The sequence below is a fragment of the Gorilla gorilla genome, chromosome 10 (assembly GCF_029281585.2).
Source record: "Gorilla gorilla gorilla isolate KB3781 chromosome 10, NHGRI_mGorGor1-v2.1_pri, whole genome shotgun sequence".
Lineage (NCBI taxonomy): Eukaryota > Metazoa > Chordata > Mammalia > Primates > Hominidae > Gorilla > Gorilla gorilla.
The window spans coordinates 143,212,193-143,233,624 of record NC_073234.2 but is presented as its reverse complement, the minus strand read 5'-3'; the positions used below and the strand labels follow the sequence as shown (position 1 = coordinate 143,233,624).

General features: G+C 42.1%; 1 long non-coding RNA gene across 1 annotated transcript in view; it reads left to right on the top strand.

Moving 5' to 3' along the window:
- LOC129525649 (uncharacterized) overlaps positions 1-20,014 on the top strand; it is a 107,948-nt gene extending 87,934 nt beyond the window's left edge. Inside the window, exon 3 of the long non-coding RNA XR_008670079.1 lies at positions 19,950-20,014. This is a non-coding gene — a long non-coding RNA (uncharacterized lncRNA). The remainder of the gene's footprint in view (positions 1-19,949) is intronic.
- Positions 20,015-21,432: the final 1,418 nt, after the last annotated feature.

Genomic DNA, 21,432 nt, shown 5'->3' with positions numbered 1-21,432 from the left:
TGACACAATTGCAGTGGAATTATGGCCTCTAAAACATTAACGATAATTACTTAATAGTACAGGTTGATTCCTTGTCTGAAATGTTCGGGATCAGAATTGTTTCAGATTTCAGATTTGTGGGGATTTTAGAATATTTGCATATACATAATGAGATATCTTGGGGGTAAGACCTAAGTCTAAACACGAAATTTATTTGTCCTTCATATGCACCCTATATGCATAGCCTGAAGATTATTATGTGTTTTCAATAATTTTGTGCATGAAACAAAGGTTGTGGACACGAGGTCACGTATGAATTTCTTTACTTGTGGTATCATGTAGGTACTCAAAATTTTACAAATTTGGAGCATTTTGGACTTGATTTTTGGATTAGGGATGCTCAACTTGCATCTAATACTCGGCTAGTATTATTTTAATAATTTGCTAATCACCTCAAAATGTCTTTTATTATAGCCAGTGTGTTAGAGTGCAAAAAAATAAGTATTCACATTGCATTTAGTTGATAAATCTCTTACGTCTTACTTGGAAGGCATTTCCCTCCCCGTTGCCATGGAACCATCGTTTCTTCAATGAAAAGGCGGATTTGTTTTTCCTGTGTTTTTTCTCCCATTGTGACTGGCTGCCTGCATGCTAGAACTTTTATGAACAAGTTCATCTCTGTACCATATATCTTCTGTCAATTGGTAGATAGATCTACAGCCTTCATTAGATTTGGCTTCATTCTTTAGGCAAAATTAATTCATTGACTGTGTTTGAACTTCTTGTTGCACTGTATCTGGAGGCAGATATTGTGGTTGGCCAGCACGGTCCCATGGTGCCAATCTCAATCCTCTTTCAAAAAATTGCCTCAGCATACTTTGCTGCTCCTCATCTAGGAGCTACTGGTCTAGGAGCAATTTTATTCAGGCTTTCAGAGTTATGATTTTCAATTTCTACTATTTCTTCTGCATAATTAGCCAGAATCTTTCTATGCAGAAGAAACCCTTCTAAAGATTACAGCACTTTGGGAGGCCGAGGCGGGGTCATGAGGTCAGGATATTGAGACCATCCTGGCTAACACAGTGAAACCCTGTCTCTACTAAAAATACGAAAAAAAAAAAAAATTAGCTGGGCATGGTGGCAGGTGCCTGTAGTCCCAGCTACTTGGGAGGCTGAGGCAGGAAAATGGCATGAACCCGGGAGGCAGAGCTTGCAGTGAGCCAGGATCGCACCACTGCACTCCAGCCTGGGCAACAGAGCAAGACTCTGTTTCAAAATAAATAAATAAATAAAGATGGTTTTTGTTTGTTTTTTAAAGATCAAGTGTGTAAACATAAAAAGGCTGTGAATGGTTAGGAACACAGGCTTTGTGGCCAGACATACCTGGGATTGAATATTGGCTCTATCAGTTTTCTTCCCCAGTCCAGGCAATTCTCAACTGTGTCCAAGGAAAAACTCACATACCTTCTGGAAACTGTTAGTCTTCTATAAGATCGAACTTAGATGTCTCGTGTCTTTTACCTAACGGTTTATCTGTACATCTTTCCATAACCAACACACAGAGATTGACCTTGATTGTTTTGTTTTGTTTTTAAATTTTACTTTAAGCTCTGGGATACATGTGCAGAACGTGCAGGTTTGTTATATAGGTAAACATATGCCATGGTGGTCTGCTGCACCTATGAACCTGTCATGCAGGTTTTAAGCCCTGCATGCATTAGGTATTTGTCCTAATGCTCTCCCTCCCCTTACCCCCCAACCCCCAGAGAGGCCCCAGTGTGTGATGTTCCCCTCCCTGTGTCCATGTGCTCTCATTGTTCAACCCCACTTATGAGTGAGAACATGCAGTGTTTGGTTTTCTGTTTCTGTGTTGGTTTGCTGAGAATGATGGCTTCCAGTTTCATCCATGTCCCTGCAAAGGACATGCACTCATTCTTTTTTATGGCTGCATAGTATTCCATGATGTATATGTGCCATATTTTCTTTATCCAGTCTATCATTGATGAGCATTTGGGTTGGTTCCAAGTCTTCGCTATTGTAAATAGTGCTGCTATAAACATATGTGTGCATGTGTCTTTATAGTGGAATGATTTATAATCCTTTGGGTATATAGCCAGTAATGGGATTGCTGGGTCAAATGGTATTTCTGGTTCTAGATCCTTGAGGAATCACCACACTGTCTTCCACAATGATTGAACTAACTTATACTCCCACCAACTGTGTAAAAGCATTTATATTTGTCCACAGTCTTGCCAGCATCTGTTGTTTCCTGACTTTTTAATAATCACCATTCTCACTGGTATGAGATGTTATCTCATTACGGTTTTGATTTGCATTTCTCTAATGACCAGTAATGATGAGCTTTTTTCCATGTGTTTGTTGGCCACATAAATGTCTTCTTTTGAGAAATGTTTGTTCATATCCATTGCCCACTTTTTGATGGGGTTGTTTGTTTTTTTCTTATAAATTTGTTTAAGTTCCTTGTAGATTCTGGATATTAGACCTTTATCAATGGGTGGATTGCAAAAATTTATAAAAGGATTACCAAAAAATCACACACGTAGCAACATTTAAGAAATGAGCTGTTATCACTGTTTGATTCCCCGGTTCTCTGCTCTGCCCCAGGTGACCTCAGCGTAGTTTTAGGCGAGTTTTCTCCTCCTCCTCCTCCCTGACATAGGCTTATCTCTCTTAAGTCTTTGTATCTCTGTTCTTCCTTCCATCTTCCTTCTGACCCAGCCTCAGTCTCAAGGATCAGTGGAGCATCTCCCTAGAAAGACACCTCTCCCTTACCTCATTCATCTCCCCAGTGCCACTAACTCCTCACAGCATGGTGCCTCTAGGTCCTATCTCCTCAACTGGAATACAGGCTGTGACTCCTTTATTTTAGCATCCTCCAAGGGCATCTAACATAGGTTAGGGTACAAAGTAAGGCTTAAAAATTCTGGCTAATCATATAACTGATTGATTATCCACTTGACAAATTTACTTTAATTGATTTCCTTCCTCAGAATGTTGCAGATATTGGAAAATCCACCTATTTTACTTTGTAGGCCATAAGTTGAAAATTACAGGGATAAACAATTCGTTCAGGAGTATGTGAACCCTGAAAGTTTGAGACAGGTCTCAGTTAATTTAGAAAGTTTATTTTGCCAAGTTTGAGGATATACACCCATGACACAGGCTCAGGAGGTCCTGACAACATGTCTCCAAGGTGGTTAGAGCACAGTTTGGCTTTATACATTTTAGGGAGACATGAGACATCAATCAACATGTGTAAGATGAATATTGGTTTGGTATGGAAAGGCAGGAGAACTGAAAGTGGAGAAGGGCCTTCCAGGTCATAGGTAGATAAGGGACAAATTGTTACATTCTTTTGAGTTTCTCATGAGCCTCTCCAAAGGAGGCAATCAGACATGCATTTATCTCAGTGAGCAGATGGGTGACTTTGAATTAAATGGGAGGCAGGTTTGCCCTAAGCAGTTCCCAGCTTGACTTCCATTAGCTTAGTGATTTTGGGGACACAAAATATTTTCCTTTCATAAGTAGTTGTTATTGTTGCTGCTACTGCTAGTGTGTTTTGTTTGATATAAGACAGTGTATTAGTCCGTTTTCATGCTGCTGATAAAGACATACCCGAGACTGGGCAATTTACAAAAGAAAGAGGTTTATTGGACTTACAGTTCCACGTGGCAGGGGAGGCCTCACAATCACGGCGGAAGGTGAAAGGCACATCTCACATGGCAGCAGACAAGAGAAGAGAGAACTTGTGCAGGGAAACTCTCCCTTATAAACCCATCAGATCTTGTAAGACTTACTCACTATCTACCAGAACAGCACAGGAAAGACCTACCCCCATGATTCAATGACCTCCCACTGGGTTCCTCCCACAATATGTGGGAATTCCAGGTGAGATTGGGGTGGGGACACAGCCAAACCATATCGGATAGTTTGTATATAATTTGTACATCTATGTATGATGCCTAAAGCCTTTTGGAACTCATCTATAGAGATTTCATGACCAGAAAAAGAGATGCTCTGATGTTTGCATGTAATCAGAATTTCCCTGTAAAAACCATTGCCTGAAGCCCCAGCACTAATTTGGCTGTGTCTGTGACTGGGACACATCTCCTAAAGCTAAAGCAATTTTAGTTTTCATGTTTAAAAAACCATTTGGTGGCAGTTTTCTTTACACATGGGTGCCTCTGGATGTCCCATTTTTTTTTCAGAGGCTGGGTTCGGCACCAGAGGCCTGGTCTGTCTCTCAGATGCTGCCATTTTTCCTCATTTTCTTGGGAATAAGCACAGTACGTTGGCACTTTTTAGCAATGAGCATTATTACCTAATATATCAACATTGAAAGCAGGACTGAAATGGATTTGGTAGAACGGGGATCGTTAGGGAAACAGAAAGATAAACATTGATATTTCCCAATTAAGGTTGTCAGTCTTGTCTGAAGTACCTTGTAGAGTTTCAAGACTATGCCCAGCTCCTTGTTTTCACAAATTGTTTTTTCCAAAGATGAACAAATAACTTTGAGTTAGGGAACTCACAAAGCTGATGACATTGAATTCTAGAGAGCTGGTTATACACACTGTGGCCTGGTTTTTTCCTTCTTTCTTTCCTTTCTTCTCTATTTTCCTTTTCCTTTACTTTTAATCTTTGCCCCTGCTTCAGTTCTCTCTTAATACAGCAACCAGATTAATGTTATTAAAATACAGATCAGTCATCTTACTCATCCGTTCAAAATCCCACAGTGACTGTAATTTTACTGGGAACAAAAGACAAAGTTTTTATAATGACCTGCAAGTCTGGAAGACCTGCCTTGGAACACCTGTCCATTACCTCTCTGAGCTCAACTCTTACCAGCCGTCCCGTAGTCTCGGAGCTGCAGCCATGCTAGCCCTGCTTGTCCCCAAACTCTGAAGCTGCACCCCTGCCCCAGGGTTGCACCTACCACTCCCTCTGCCTGGATCCCCAGAAAGCCTCATGGCCCCTCACAGCCTTCAGATCTTTGTTTAAATGCCACTTTTTAATGAAGTCTTCCCTGATCCAGCCTTGGTAGAATAGCAACTCTTCTCTCTTTCTCTTTATCACACTTCATCTTTCTTTTTCTTTAAAATAAGCATTGCCTCTGGGCATGTAATATATTTACTTGCTTATTGGGATTTTATAGTTACTACGAGACACATTCCCTGAAGGCGAAGGACTTCTTTACTTTGCCACTCCCAGTGCCTACAACAGTTGCTGGGCACAGGAGAAAAACTCAAACTGTAGAATAAATTAAATAATGAAAAAGAGTTTCTCAACGAAAAGGACCTTATCTTTGACCTCTGAGATCCTGGGAGGTATTGTTTAGGGAGATTAAGTAACTCTCAGGGAAGTTTTCTGATGCGTTGGCTTGTTGGGACCAGACATGAGCTGCACAGAAAAGAGTGTTTTTATAATAATTGCTACATGTATCAACTAGTCCTCTTCTGTTGAATCTAACAGAAGCAAACTGTGGCTCCCTTCAACAACTAAAAAAAAAATATTAAAGTGATATAAATGCTTAGAGATTGATGGGAAAACCCAGACATGCTCAAAAAGCACAGGGTACAAGGGAATTTGGGAAAAACAGTTTGCAGGAATTAATTAATTAAATTGTCAAGGTGATACAGCTGGAAAAATCAACTATCATCATTTTTAATTTTTGTACCATTCTGCTTGTGAATAAAATTCCAGGAGAAGTTTACTTGCTTAGCCAGAGTGACACCCGTACCACTTGTGTGGGCAGTAAGTTATCTATGTTGATGGCCCCATCAAGACTTGACACAATGGGGGAAGATAACACCCTAGAGAAAAACAAAGATTCTGGCCGGGAACAGTGGCTCCTGCCTGTAATCCCAGTACTTCGGGAGGCCAAGGCATGAGGATCACTTGAGGCCAGGAGTTCAAGACCAGCCTGGTCGACATGGTGAAATCTCGTCTCTACTAAAAATACAAAAATTAGCCCAGTGTGATGGCGCATGCATGTAGTCCCAACTACTTGGGAGGCTAAGGCAGGAGAATCACTTGAACCGGGAGGAGGAGGTTGCAGTGAGCCGAGACTGTACCACTGCACTGCAACCTGGGTGACAGTGAGACTCCATCTCAAAAACAAAGGTTTTGCTCTCTCCCAAAAATAATAAATCACCGTGATATTAACACTTTTTTGAGAACCGAGTCCATTTCAATGTCCTGTTCGTGTGGTAAGCAGTGTTGAGAGTGGGCATATTTTTGTTCCTATATTTAATAATACTCAGAACAAACACTATCTGCTTGCTCCAGAGAATACTGGACCCTGAAATTAAAGCTGTAAACAACTAAAATTGCTTACTTATCATGATTTATGTTTTTCTCATCAAGATTCTATTTGAGACCTTTGCCTCCCTGTGTCCACAACTAATCCCAATTAGCTTCCTGCCTTGCAAGACGTATCTTAAAAATGACCCAGCCCAGGCCATAAAACCCCATAAAAATACTCCTCTGACTTTTTCTGTCTGCACCAATAAAACAGTATCAAAGTGGTGATCACTCACATTAGAAGATATAATATTGGATAGGATACAGTGGGTATGTAATGTGCATAATGGTGATTAACTTGCTTAGTGAATTCACAGGTTTTTCTAATGGTCACTTTATGAAGTTCACTTCCCATGCAAAAGCTCAAAGGTGCTGAACAAGAAAGCAAAGGTCAATACATCTAATGTAAAGGCATCTCTTCACCTGTTTTATCAAAGTGCCAAGGAATGATTCTGCAGTGTGTTCAACGTTTATCTTAGACCAGTCTCTGAATGACAGCTAAGAACACCATAGCAACCCTTCCTAGCCAGTTTTAAAATACTTGGTGTGGGCTCCTTTTCTCTGAGTAGGTTCTGGAAAGATGAATTAAGGGATTCACCATGCAAAAATGTAGACTGGAGGCAGGAGGAACTTTTTTGCATCAGCTGGACAAACCCGGAATTTGTCCTTTTCTTCTCTGGAGCAGGCTTCCTGTCTCTGGAGTTTAAACTCACAAGTGAAGTCTGTACATAATTTATGGGAGTAAGATAAGTGCATCTGTGAGGTTATTCAGATCAATGAATGTTTTGCAGTATTTGGGTGACCAACTATGCTGATTTCCCTGTGAGTAGTATTGAAAATCCTGCATCCTGGAGAATGTTTCGTACTGAGAATCCTGCATCCTGGGGAACCTTTTGTTTTCAGATAAATTTGGAATGTCGGTCACTCTAAGTAAACTATTAGTGGGCAAGGGGATGAATTCCTTATGTTTTGGCACCCAGTTCCCATGAAGCTAACTGCGTGAATTACAGGCATTCACAGAATTGCCAGATCACTCTCATTGGATATGAATATTATGGATACGCAATGTGTGTAATGGTGATCAACTTTCTTAAAGAATTAGCAGGCTTTTCTAATAGTCACCGTATGAAGTTTGCTTCCTACACAAAAGCTCAAAGGTGCTGAACAAGAAAGCAAAGGTCAGTATGTCTAACGTAAAGGCATCGCTTCACCTGTTTTATCAAAGTGCCGACGTCATTAAATGGATGAAAAGGTGCTCAACATTGCGAATCATCAAGGAAATGCAAATGAAAACATCAACAAGCTATGGCCTCACATTTGTTTAGATGACTATTAACAAAAAGACAAGTGTTGGTGAGGATGAGGAGGAATGGGAACTCTTGCCCACTGTTAGTGGGACTGTAGACTGGTACAGCTATTATAAAAAAGTATGAAGGTGCCTCAAAATCTAAGAATACAACTACCACATAATCCAGCAACCCCTCTTCTGGGTATATATCCAAAGGATGTGAAAACAGTATGTCAAAGAAATATCTATGCTCCAATGTCCATTGCAGCACTATTGACAGTAACCAAGATACGGAAATAATCTAAGTGTCCATCAGCAGATGAATAGTTAAAGGAAATGTGATGTGTATGTATACAAACACATATATATGTATATATATACACACACACACATATGTATATAATATGGTTCAGCTGTGTTACCACCCAAATTTCATCTTGAACTGCAGCTCCCATAATACTCATGGCATTGTGAGAGGGACCCAGTGGGAGGTAAATGAATTATGGGGACGGGTCTTTCCCACGCTGTTCTGGTGATAGTAAGTCCCACGAGAACTCATGGTTTTATAAAGGGGATTTCCCCTGCACATGCTTTCTTGTCCATGTAAGACTTGCCTTTGCTCCTCCTTTGCCTTCCACCATGATTGTGAGGCTTCCCCAGCCATGTGGAACTGTGAGTTCATTAAACCTCTGTCCTTTATAAATGACCTAGTCTCGGGTATGTCTTCATTAGCAGCATGAGACTGAACTAATACTGTAGATAGACACACATATACACAATGAAATATTATTCGGCCTTAAAATAAGAAGGTCGTTTGTAACAACATTGATGACCCTGGAGGACATTATGCCGAGTGAAATTAGCCAGATACAGAAAGAACAATACTGCATCAACTCACTTCTATGCAGAATGTTAAAATGTCGAGCACATAGAAGCTGAGAGTAGAACAGTGGTTACCAGGGGCTGGGAGAAGGACAAAATGAGAAGATATTTGTCAAAGGGTACAACATTTCAGTTATGCAGGATGAGTAAGTCTACAGATCTAATATACGGCACGGTGACTGTAGTGAATAATATTGTATTGTATTGTGTCCTGGAAACTCATTAAAAGAGCAAATTTCAGGCCATGCATGGTGGCTCACACCTGTAATCCCAGCACTTTGGGAGGCCAAGGTGGTGAGTCACAAGGTCAGGAGTTCAAGACCAGCCTGGCCAACAGCATGAAATCCCATCTCTACTAAAAATACAAAAATTAGCCAGGGGTAATCCCAGCTACTCGGAAAGCTGAGGCAGGAGAATTGCTTGAAACAGGGAGGCTGAGGCAGGAGAATTGCTTGAGCCTGGGAGGTGGAGGTTGCAGTGAGCCAAGATCGTGCCACCACACCCTAGCATGGGCAACAGGGCAAGACTCCATTTCAAAAAAAAAGAAAAAAAAAGAGTAGATTTCAAGGGCTCTTACCAAAAATAAATAAATAAATTAGGAGATAGACATGTTAATTTGCTTAATAGTAGTAATTATTTTACTATGTATATGTCTTTCAAAACACCATATTGTACATCATTGAAAAATCTGATTCACTGTTTTGCTTGAAGATCATGATGCTGTTATCCTTCGCTTCTGTACATCACCCCTGTACAAGGTCAGAAGACTGAGACAGACCACAGTTGCTCTGCCTTAGGTCTGAAATAACAAACTTTGCACTATGCAGCATCCCTTCTGCCTTATTTCATCTGTAGTTATACTTCACCGAGAGCCATAACTTACATTCCTCTGCCAGATAAGGGTCTTAGAACCATTCTTTATCATCAGTAGCACCAACCCCCAGATCCCAACTGAGAAGGGCAAGAAAACTTGCACAACTAAAGCCACTTATCATAACACAGATGGGACGTGGGCTGGTGCTGATGACAAACGGCCCCTGCACAGTACACTGTGAGTGTGTGTGTTTGCTTCCTTCAGAAAGAGTTGTCTCCTTCTTCTCCCACTTTATCGTGGGAGAAGTCCTTTATATCCTGTTGGGGTACAAAGCTGCCCTAATATAGATGCTAATCCATATTTTTAAAAATCTTGCATTGCAAATATTCCAAAAGTGAGTCTGAGATGCTTATCCCCGGCTGCACATTTAAATCATCTGAGAAGTTTGTGTTAGTTTGTTTTGTTTTTAAGATATACTTACAGCTGGGTCTCATCCCAGAAAACTTGAGTCACTATTTCTGGGGTTAGGTCCTGAGCATTAGCACTTTTTTTCAGCTCTTGAGGTTACTCCATTGAGCAGCCAGGGTGGTAAGGGATGAAATAGACCAAATCAAAAAAAAAAAAAAAAACAAACAAACAAACTGAGGTTTAGGTTTAGGTAGCTGGAGTTTATAGGCATGGTGCATAGGTCAGAGCCTCAATTTTCTAGCTAAATGTCAATGTTTCCCACTTGTTTTATTGCCACAAACAAATAATTGTGCATTACAAGGTGGCACTCCAGAGTAGCTCTGGTCTTTGGACTCGGTGGTCTCTCCGGCCCACCCTACTTCCCAAAGTTATAGAGCTGGCCAAGTCGAGGGTGCCTGGCTCAGAAGGCCCGGGGCTATATCCTTCATGGAGCATCTCCAGATGCTGCAGAGGGGAGGGAGGCTGGGCCTTGGCCACATTATTCGTGGAGCATCTCCATGTGCTGTGAAAGGGAGGGTGGTCCCAGAAAGGCAAGCACAGAAGCCAATGTCTCAGCTTTAAACATCAGTGGCCACCACAAAAGGTGTCTGATTCTTGGGCAGTAGCACTTCAGAGAAAGCTCCTCCTCCTTTTGTGGGAGTCTGTGGTTTCTTTGTCCCTCCCACTTCTGGCATGGAAGCCAACTCTGCTACCTGAATTATCAACCCCAATATGGCCACGTGTTTTCCAGGAGGCTTTGCGTGTGGTCAGATAGAGATGCCGGCTGCTCCATAACTCCTGACCATCACATGCTTGACTTAGAGAGCGAGAAGGAGAGAGAAAGACAGGGAGAATTAGGCACATAAACTTATATTTACGAATTTACAAGAAAAACGTGCAAAAACTTTTACGCTACCACCCAGCTCAATTATGCCAGAAATATGACCTACTTTAATTTCTATAAGTATCTCTGTTCGGATAGAGATAGCCATCCTCTTAGGGGACTCTATTTTCCATATCTATTTAGAGTCCCCTAAAGGGATATAACAATCTCAGTCACTTTTGGGGTGATTCCCTTTCTCTAAATTCCAAGCAGGAGGAGCTTATTTGCACCCAGGGTACTGAGAGTTGGGGCCTCTTGGGGCTGATGACATCAGGGCTCTTGTTTCATCCACTGCTGGTCCCTAATTGTCCCAGGACACATGACTCCTTCAGGTCCAGCTCTCTCTTGCTAACCCTGCCCCATCCCATGTGGGAGAGCCTTCCTCACTGGAAATCAGCTGTGATGGGGGGCGGAGGGCTTGGTGCATCCATTTCTACACTAAGGATTTTTCATCTCCCTTAGCTCCATCTTGGAAAGTGGAGCTGGGCCTTCACACTCAAATGCTCTAAACATTATCTAGGCTTTTTCTTTCTCACCATCAGGCCAATTCCCATCTCTCTGGAATCCACCGTTGACTTTAGACTTGCTTTCCCCGGCTGCTTCCTCTCCCTCCCGAGAGCCAGAGTGTATCTCTCTGTGTACTGGGTCCTGCTCCTGCAATCATTCGCATCTTCCAGAAATGTAGCATGTAAGCACATAAGCACACACACAGAGATTTTCTCTCCAATTCTCCTGGATTTTCTAAAAATACTTCATTGTTTTTGCTCACAGTCTCCCTCCCCAACCCCAACTACCTTAGGTCTAAAGCTTTGGACATTAAAAATAAAGCACTTTTGATTCTCACTTTCTGATGAGTTGTCCCTTACCTGAGGTTTTGGCACAAGACTGAGATGTGCAGGAGGAAAAGAGTCACAGCATGAAAGAAAGGTTGGGGAAAAACACATGATTACACAGTAAAAAATATCACCGCACACAAATAGGGAAACAGCGTAGCTGGAACGTGTCCCCGGACCCCAGCATGAGCACCCACAGTGCCAGCAGTCAGATCCCAGATTTCTTTGTACAGTGACATGGCTCTCTCCTAAATCGAATTTTTCTGCAATAAACACTATGTAATAATTAGAAGGATGTTCTTCTTTCTATTGGGAGCTTGAAAATATATTGAGCATCGCCGGCTTCTAAATGTGATATTTCATAGGATTTGTTTGTGATTGTTATTGGAATCTCCATGCATTCGCTCATCTCTTCCGTAAGTATTCATGTAACACCTGGTGTGTGCCAGACCCTCTATGACAATTTGGGATACTTTGGCACATCCATGAATGTAAACATGCACACACACACACACACACATACATATCCCCAAGCTTATGTAGCCTGCATTCTCCCAGATCAAAATATTTGCCCACGGCCCTCTAGGCAGGGTAAGTATGAGTATGGTTTTGAGGGCTATAAGCTGAAGCAACTCCTGAAGACATCCTGTTAAATACACTAAGGATTAAGGACTTGGGACTAATTACGTAGCAGAACTGAGCTTGGCCCACACCATGGGGAAATAGCTGCAATCTTCTTCAGCTCTTGAGCATAGATTTTGAGAAGTCCTTCTTATCTTTGGAACCTGATTACGCCTACAGGAGGGTGTGTTTTGTGAATTTTCAATGCAGATCATAAGGCATCTTTAATTCAACACTTACATAGGATAATGCCTATGTAAGCACACTGAGTTATCTTTTATCTGTAATTCCTATCCTCACTCTCCTCTCCTATCCTCAGGGAGGGAGGGAGGGAAGGAAGGAAGGAAGGAAGGAAGGAAGGAAAGAAGGAAGGAAGGAAGGGAAGGAAGGAAGGAAAGAAGGAAAGAAGAAAGGAGAGAAGGAACCTACAGAAGCAGAAGGCAGATTAGTGCTCTCCAGGGTTTAGAAACAGCTGCTGCGGAGGTGTGGGTAAATGCAGTAATGTATTAGGCCAGGCGCCGTGGCTCACACCTGTAATCCCAGCACTTTGGGAGGCCAAGGCAGGTGGATCACTTGAGGTCAGAAGTTCGAGACCAGCCTGCCAACATGGCGAAACCCTGTCTCTACTAAAAATACAAACATTAACCAGGCATGGTGGTGCACTCTCAACTACATGAGACTAGAGGCTGAGGCAGGAGAATTGCTTGAACCCAGGAGGCGGAGTTTGCAGTGAGATCGCACCACTGCACTCCAGCCTGGGCAACAGGGCAAGACTCCATCTCAAAAAAAAAAAAAAAATCCGGTAAGATTTGCTCATATTGAATACAAACTGAGCCTCAGAGAAGTTAAGTGACTTGTTTAATGTCATCAAGCTGGAAATGTGCCAGCATCAACAGTATTCTAAAACTGTCTTAACTCCTCCATCCTGTGCATCCTCTAGCACTGCTGAGCCCTGCTGTGTCTGCAGGAGTTCAGCATGGTGGCTACCTAAGACAGCAAAGCCTCCCTTCTCAGATAGGCAAAATGTTAAATAACACCAATCCAGAGGCGCATCTGTCTGCAGTCCATTATTCGGGGGCATTCCCTTTGCTTCCTGCTAAAAAATGAAATATTTCCTGCTGACATAACATTGATCCTGAGCCCTGGATGGTTAATGGATTAAGTATGTTTGGGTGTCAATCATTGTCAAGAGGTCTTTGAATAAAAGCTAAATTACTTGGCTACATTCACTCTATATTTTCTACATACCCTTTTTCTAGAATAAGGAAACAATTTGCTTGTGATATTTAATAAAGGCAAACAGCACTTCATTAATATGTTATCATCAGCACTGCCATCTGTCCCATCAGCCAACATAACCAGCCAGGAAGCTGGAGGGATATAGTTAGGGTGCATATATTGGTTATATATATATATATGTGTGTGTGTGTATGTGTGTGTGTGTGTGTGTGTGTGGAGAGAGAGAGAGAGAGAGAGAGGCTATATTGGCTACATATAGGACATATGTAGCCAATTAATTCAACTTTTATTCAAAAACGCCCTGACAATGATTGACATCCAAACATGCTTAATCCATTAAGTGTCCTGGGCTCAGGATCAATGTTTTGTTCAAATCTCAGCTCTCAGGCTTACTCCATGAACCTAGGACAACTTTCAACCTTCAAATTCTTTGATTCTCCATGTCCACGACTGGAAATGGGAATAGTTGCAACCCATCATGCCGCTTTGATGATTTAATGAGATACTAGAAAGTTTCCATCTAACACAATCCTTTACGTAATTTAAGTGCCCAGTCCCTGCTAAAAGCACACATCAGCTTAGAATTGTTGATGGCCTGCAGGCATCAGGGAAAGCAGGCTTGAAAAGACACCCATGCAAAGACACATCCTCAAAATAGATCCCATCACTAGATCTATTCATCAAGCCTGTTTCAATGGTGTGCATGTTTCCCTGCTGTTGGCCTCTTCAACCCCAGAAAAGGTCATGAACTATATACCTCCAGCTGCCCGGCTTGTTACGTCGGCTGATGGGACAGATGGCAGTGCTGATGATAACACATTAATGAAGTGCTGTTTGCCTTCATTAAATATCACAAGCAAGTTGTTCTTTTATTCTATAAAAAGGGTGTGTGGAAAATATAGAGTGAATGTAGCCAACTAATTTAGCTTTTATTCAAAACCCCCCTGACCATGATTGACACCCAAACATGCTTAATCCATTAACCATCCTGGGCTCAGGATCAATGTTTTGTCAGCAGGAAATATTTCATTTTTTAGTAGAAGCAAGGGGAAGGCCTCTAAATAATGGATTGCAGACAGACATGAAACTGCCTTTGCAAAATTATGACTGAGATGGTGAAAGAGATCTAATTTAACTGAATCCATCCTGCTTCTAACCTCCAAGCTGTCTTTGTTTGTTCCTGGGCATAGGCTGAACTAACAACTTTGGGAGAAACTTAGTTTGTAGTTTACAGTTTAAACAAAGATGGTAATCACCCTTCCCAAAGCAGACCTCCTTCTTGCCTGGGGACTAGACTAACATTAGCCACAGGACTAGAAATTATGGTTTAGGAGTCATGCAGCTGGAGACTACAAGATTCTGACCCTCCCTAAACTCCTCCTAAGATCGGTGCTCAAGATATTTTGTAGACCCTGAACTTGATGGATCAGTTGGCACCACCCAAATTAATAAACTGGCTTGTCTGATTTTGTAGCCCCCAGCCAGGAACTGACTCAGTACAAGAAGACAGCTTTACTCTCTATGATTTCATCCCTGACCAGTCAGTATCCTGGCTCACTGGCTTCCCCCCACCCACCAAATTATCCTTAAAAACTCTGCTCCCCGAATGCTCGGAGAGACTGATTTGAGTAATAATAAAACTCTGGTCTCCCGCACAGCCGGTTCTGCATGGATTACTCTTTCTCTATTGCAATTCCCCCGTGTTGATGAATTGGCTCTGTCTAGGCAGCGGGCAAGGTGGACCCTTTGAGTGGTTACAGACGGGCCTCGGGATTGGTGTTATTTAATATTCTAAAATACCTGATCTGGAGGAGGATTTTTTTTCTCAATGAAATCGTTAAATCTGCAGATGATGCTTAGCTCTTCTGAGTTGAAATTATCAAGAGAAATTGATGAGCTAAAGATGCTCTCAAAAGATGCATAGAAAAAAAAACAGAAGCTAGATTTCACTGTTAATAAGTGCATGTTGCTGCACGTTAAGAAAGAAATGATTCAGATAGTTTCAGAACAAGATGTAAGCACTGTTAGAGACATCACACAAAATGGCAAGAAAATGTAGACCCGTAATCAGGAAAATAAAACTTGAAAACACATTTCCAGAGTAGTGTGTATGTGTGTATACCTGGATAACAAATGCTCTTGGGTGATTTATATTATCAGAAATGCATGCTTATGCCTAACAAAAAATTCCTTAAATGTTATTTATTTATGTCCATTTTTATTAGGAAAATTTCAACTATACAAAAATAGGAAAAGGGAGCATTCAAGCCAATTGTTTCTAATTGTATCTGTTGTTGGGTATCTATGAAATTGTGCATATGTGTTAATTGGCCAGATTTAGTCATTCTGCAGCATAAATACACTTAAAACATCATGCTGTACGGATTTATACATATGATTTTATCTGCCAATGTAAAAAAAGGAAACTGAATTTAAGAAAATACTTCTGAGGCTCTCTCTGTCCACTGGCCTAAAAATATCAACAATAAACCAATAAAACAAACAATGCTGGAGACGGTGGCTGCTCTAGCAGGCTGGATCTGAGTGAAAACAGTGGCCAGAATGTTCCAGCCTATCTGAGTGAACAAGTAGTAGGACCGACAGAGGGAAATGTCATTTTTTTTTTTTTTTGAGACAGAGTATCGCTCTGCCACCCAGGCTGGAGTGCAGTGGTGCCATCTCAGCTCACTGCAACCTCCACCTCCCGGGTTCAAGCAATTCTCCTGCCTCAGCCTCCTGAGTAGCTAGGATTACAGGCGCACACCACCATGCCCAGCTGATTTTCATATTTTTATTAGAGGCAGGGTTTCACCGTGTTGGTCAGGCTGGTCTTGAACCCTGGACCTTGTGATCCGCCCGCCTTGGCCTCCCAAAGTGCTGGGATTACAGGCCTGAGCCACTGTGCCAGGCCAGGAAATGTCATTTAAATCACCGAGGCCAGAGGGCTGTTTGTTCCAGCAGTGTTACCCACTTCTGACTGAAAGATGGTTTTGGCAGTTTGATGGTGGCATCTTTACACAACAATAGCAGAATTTAGAAGGGCAGTGGGTGGAGGTGGGAGGTGTGGTCCTTTTGTTTGTCTCTGTATCTTTATTGCAGAAGAAAAAGAAGTCCTCACACTCTCAGAAGAGGTCTCTTCACATCTCACTGGCTGCAGTTGGGTTATATATCTAAGCCCTAACTGCCAGAGAAGTTGGAAAGGGCATGTCTGTCACATCATTGAAATCACCTTTGCAAAAATTATGCCAGTGAGAAAATTATGGCATTGTGGGAGATCTGATCGAGCCAAGGCTGCTCTGGCCTTCAGCCTTCAAGCTGCCCTTAATTATTCCCGGGCTTAAGCAAAACTAATTTTGGGAGACATTTAGTTTATAGTTTACACGGTAATAGCACTTCCCCAAACTCAACTGCCTGTGTAAAGCTAATGAGAGGCCACCAGGCTAGGAGGATAAAGGAGGCTGAATTCTGCTAAGGTGTAGCTATAAACAATTGCCAGCCATTATTCTGGAGGTCACAAGATATGCAAATTCCCAGTTACTCCTGCAGATAATATCCCTGCTGGAGAACCTAGGATTGGCCTTTTGAGATACCTTTATAGTTTTTTTGCATGTCTGACACAGATGACTCCACCTGGACCTCCCAACTGCTCCTGTGACCCCACCCAGAAGCAACCCAGTTCACTGGAGGACCATTTCCCACACCCCTGTGATTGCACCCCAACCAATCAGCAGCAGGCACCCATTGCCTAGCCACCCCCACCCCTTCCCCAAATTACCTTTGAAAAATCCTAGCCCCCAGATGCTTGGGGAGATTGATTTGAGTCATAACTCCGTCTCCTGTATGGCATGGCCAGCCTCACATCAGTTAAACTCTTTACTGTAATGCCCAGCCTCTGTGAATTGATTTTGTTTGTGCAGTGAGCAGAAAGAACACTTCAGGCAGTTACATTTCCTTTCCTTTTCTTTTTTTTTTTTTTGAGACGAAGTTTTGCAATCTTGGCTCACTGCAACCTCTGCTTCCCAGGTTCAATCGATTCTCCTGCCTCAGCCACCTGAGTAGCTGGGATTACAGGCACCTGCCACCAAGCCTGGCTAATTTTTTGTTGTTGTTGTATTTTTAGTAGAGATCGGGTTTCATCATATTGGCCAGGCTGGTCTTGAACTCCTGACCTCAGGTGATTCACCCGCCTCGGCCTCCCAAAATGCTGGGATTGCAGGCTTGAGCCACCGTGCCTGGCGGCAGTTACATTTTCTATAGCCTTCTATAGTGGGAAAAGGGATCTTCCAGAAAAGTAGAGGCGGGCTGGCAGTTGAGTGTGCAAACAAGACTGACCACAGCATTAGATGTGTAAGTGAATAGGAGTAGGGGAGGCTTAGTGGTTAAAAGCTTGGGCTTTGGAGAATGTCTTAGTTCAGGCCTCTGGAACAAATGACCACAGACTGTGACTTACGAAAAACAGAAATGTGTTTTTCACAGTTCAGGGGGCTGGATATTTGAGTTAGGGTTGGGATGGTCAGGTTCTAGAGTGAGCCCTCATAGGGGCTGCAGACAGCCATCTTCTCCCTGTGTCGTCACATGGCTGAAGGAGCACTGCAGAGCTCCCTGGAGTCTTTTCTGTAGGTAGTCTCAGAGATGTTTGAACCAGAGCGACCATCTTGAGTAGGGGCTGGGTACAATGAGGCTGCATTCCCAGATGGTTAAGGCATTCTAAGTCATAGGATGAGATAGGCGGTCCACACAAGATACAGATAATAAAGGCCTTGCTGATAAAACAGGTTGCAGTAAAGAAGCTGGCTAAAACCCAACAAAACCAAGATGGCGATGAGAGAGACCTCTGGTCGTCCTCACTGCTACACTCCCACCAGCACCATGACGGTTTACAAATGCTGTGGCAACTTCAGGAAGTTACCCTATGTGATCTAAAAAGGGAGGCATGAATAATCCACCTCTTGTATAGCAAATAATCAAGAAATAACCATAAATATGGGCAACCAACAGCCCTCAGGGCTGCTCTGTCTGTGGAATAGCCATTCTTTATCCCTTTACTTTCTTAATAAACTTGCTTTCACTTTACTATATGGACTCACTCTGAATTATTTCTTGTGCAAGATCCAAGAACCCTCTTTTGGGGTCTGGATCTGGACCCTTTTCCAGGAACAATAGGGCACTAATTTCATGGGAACTCCATCTACCTTCACGACCCAATCACCTCCAAAGGCCCCATCTTGTAATATGATTGCTGGGAGGTTAGTATTTCAACCTCTGAATTTGGAGGAGGCACAAACATTTGGTCTCTAATGGAGATAGTCACTTCTGGGTTCGAATTCTGATCTCTCAACTCAGTAGTGCCATAACCCTGGGAAAATCACTCTGAGCCTCAGTCTTTTCATCTATAAAGTGCAGAGATAATTAGTGTATCTCATAGGTTTGTGGGAAGAGTTAAATGACTCAAAACATGCAGAGTGGACAGTCCCAGTGCCCATCAACTGAGACTGCAAGCAGAAAGAGAAAAAGGAGAAAAGCTGAGACCTGCTGTGTGGCAGGCAGGGTGTGAGGCACTTCCTAAGTCATATTACTTTTCCTCTTGTCATTAAAATAACCCTCTGAGGAGCAATGTGACCCAACACTGTCACTTACCCAGGAAATCTAGTAACAGGCTCCTAACACACAGAAAGAACTCTGAGGGAGGAAAGGGCAGCAAGAATCAGCGCACAGGAAAATCATTAGGCAAAGCCTTCATTAGGCTGGTTAGATCATTGATCTTAAGAGAAAAGTTTAGCCAATGGGAAAAGATTCAACTTGGAGGTGCAAACACAAATTCTATGGGGTTGAATGAATAGAGAGGCCATGGTGGTTTTGTTGTTGTTGTTTTGAGATGGAGTTTCACACTCATTGCCGAGGCTGGAGTGCAGCGGCATGCTTTGGGAGGCTGAGGCGGGTGGATCCACGAGGTCAGGAGATCGAGACCATCCTGGCCAACACGGTGAAACCCCGTCTCTACTAAAAATACAAAAAATTAGCCAGGCATTGTGGCACGTGCCTGTAATCCCAGCTACTCAGGAAGCTGAGACAGGAGAATCACTTGAACCCGGGAGGCGGAGGCTGCAGTGAGCTGCGATAGTGCCATTGCACTCCAGCCTGGACAACAGAGCAAGACTCCATCTCAAAAAAAATAAATAAATAAATAAGATAAATGAGTTTTTCTAAAGTTATGTGTGGCATTTGAGGGAATGGTCATTGTATTATCTTCCATTCAATTTTTAAAAAGTTTTCTTGAGTTATAATTTATATACCACACAATGTACCCAACTAAAGTACAAACTTCAATTTCTTCTCTTGCTTTTCTTTTCTTTTTCTTTTTTCTTTTTTTTTTTTTTTTCTGAGATGGGGTCTCACTCTGGGGTATTCAATTTCTTTTCTTTTCCTTCCTTCCTTCATTCCTTTCTTTTTCTTTCTTTCTTCTTTTTTTCTCTTTTTCTCTTTCTTTCTTTCCTTCTTTCTTCCTTCCTTTTCTTTCTTTCTTTCTTTCTTTCTTTCTTTCTTTCTTTCTTTCTTTCTTTCTTTCCTTCCTTCCTTCCTTCTTTCTTTCTTTCTTCCTATCTTTCACTTAAAGGTGAAAGAAACATACGTTCTGCCCAGGATGGAGTGCAGTGGTGCAATCAGAGCTCACCGCAGCCTCCACCTCACCAGATGACCCTTCTTCCTCAGCCTCCTGAGTAGCTGGGAATACAGGTAGGTGCCATCATGCCTAGCTAATTTTTGTATTTTTAGTAAAGACAGGGTTTCACCATGTTGCTCCAGGCTGGTCTTGAACTCCGGTCTCAAGAGATTCGCCCGTCTCAGCCTCCCAAAGTGCTGGGATTACAGGCATGAGCCATCATGTCCAGCTTTTTTTTTTCTTTTTCTTTTTTTTTTTTTTTTTTTTTAGATGGGATCTCATTCTGTCACCCCGGCTAGAGTGCAGTGGCGTGATCACTGCTCACTGCAGCACCCATTTCTGTGTTTGATTTTTTTTTTTTTTTAGTAAATTTAAAAAGTCGTACAAATAAGACTACAAACTAATTTTAGGACGTATTTATCACCTGACAAAAAAATACCCATTAGTATTCATCTCAAATCAAATCCCTCCTGACTCCATTTCCTGACAATCATTAATGTACCTTTGCTACTGTAGGTTTGCCTCTTCTGGACATTTCCTATACATGGGGTGATGTGGTCCCTGGCCTTGTGTGTCTGGCCTCTTTCACTCAGTATGATGTGTTCTAGGTTCATTTCCAGCATGCATTGGTACTTCTCTCCTTCCAGCTCTAGATAATATTCCGTTGTATTGATACACGACCCTTCGTTTATCCATTCACCTGTCTGTGGGCATTAAGGTTGCCTTCACTTTTTTGACTATTATAAATATTGCCACTATGAAGTCCATGTAGAGTTTTTGTGTGGCTCTATATTTTTCATTTATTTTGACATTCAGTATTTAAGCAACTTTTTCTCCTTTTACGATTGAAATAAATACGTTTTTCCACCATGGCTGGGTTTTTTTACCTATAAGTTTTAAATCTTTTAATACTTTTAATTGACTTCTAACACTAAAATTCTACTGGTTACAATAAGCAGATGAATCGCTCTCAAAATTGCATCAATAAGATAAATTTCATTTTTATTTTCATGGCACTCTTTCATGTCAAAAGTAGAAGATATTGTTAGACATAATTGAAATCTCTGCCCATTTGTGTCCCTGAATAATGAAAACCCTCTCATGTGTCTAGACCTGTCCATATTTAATTTAAAGTATTGCAATGATTCATTTATTTGGTTTCATGCCTTGTAATTATACTCAAATGTTGCATCAAAAGGGTGAATTTTCTGAGAATAGAAAGCCTCAGACTCAATGAAAACAAATAATTGAAATGCAAAACACGAGGCCCTTCCTTCACTGAAGTGTAAGATGAAGCTTTCCACGTGGGGGCAATGGTGCCAGCCTCATGTGCAAACCCAGGGTGTCCGTGACACGGGTCTCAATCCCCAGTCCCCATAAGGCACCCCCACCCACCGAGATCTGCAGGAGGGGTAACCCCATCCTGGGCATTACAATCGCAAGGAAGGGGTGGTGGGAATAAGA